Source organism: Pteropus alecto, unplaced genomic scaffold, assembly GCF_000325575.1.
Source record: "Pteropus alecto unplaced genomic scaffold, ASM32557v1 scaffold22, whole genome shotgun sequence".
Classification (NCBI taxonomy): Eukaryota; Metazoa; Chordata; class Mammalia; order Chiroptera; family Pteropodidae; genus Pteropus; species Pteropus alecto.
The window spans coordinates 13333022-13334018 of NW_006434839.1; positions in this window are offsets into that span (position 1 = coordinate 13333022).

Genomic DNA, 997 nt, shown 5'->3' on the forward strand with positions numbered 1-997 from the left:
AGAGGTGAATAAAGAGAAAGGCAATATACATTCGATGTACTATAGAAATGTACACTTGAAACCTATTTAATTTTATTAACCAATTAACCCCAATAAACAATAAAATTAGAAAAATAAATAAATAAAAACCTGCCTACACATTGCCAGCCTTTTCCAATAGTTTAGAGAAACTCTCATTTTAGTAACTCTTAGTTATAATCTCAGTTTCTTCATGTTTTATAATTCACACTCTAAACTTCAGGTGAATGTAAGCTTACCTTTGAAAAAGACGAATTTTGTTCTTAATGCATAGCATTCTCTGTTTGGTGTACTTGTGACAGTGGCTAATATTTACTGAATGCTTATCATTTGCCAGGCACTGTTCTAAGTGCTTTGCAAGCACAGTCATAAGCTGCTTAATGATGGATATACTCTGAGAAACGCATCATTAGGCAATTTCATCATTGTTGAAACATTATAGAGTGCACTTACACAAACCTAGATGGTATAGCCTGCTCCACATGTAGGCTACACTGCATAGCCTTTCGCTCCTAGTTTACAAGCCTGTACAGCAAGTTACTGTACTGAATACTCTAGGCAATTGTAACACAGTGGTATTTATCTATCTAAACATAGAAAAAGTACAGTAAAAATACAATATAAAAGGTTAAAAATGGTACACTTGTATAGGCCACCTACCATGAAAGGAGTTCGAAGGACAGGAGGTTGCTCTGAGTAAGTCAGTGAGCGAGTGGTGAGTGAATGTGAAGGCCTAGGACATGACTGTACCCTACTACAGACTTTGTAAACACTGTAGACTTAGGCTGCACTAAATTTATAAACATGAGCTAAAATCAATCACAAGAGAAAATGATGCAATCAAGAGATGCAGTAAACATGAGATGCATGAGGATGTTGCTGGGTGATGCAGCATACTGTTTAATATCAAACTTCTTTTAAAATATTTTTAAATTTATTTTTTAACTATAGTTGACAGACAATATTATATTAGCTTCAG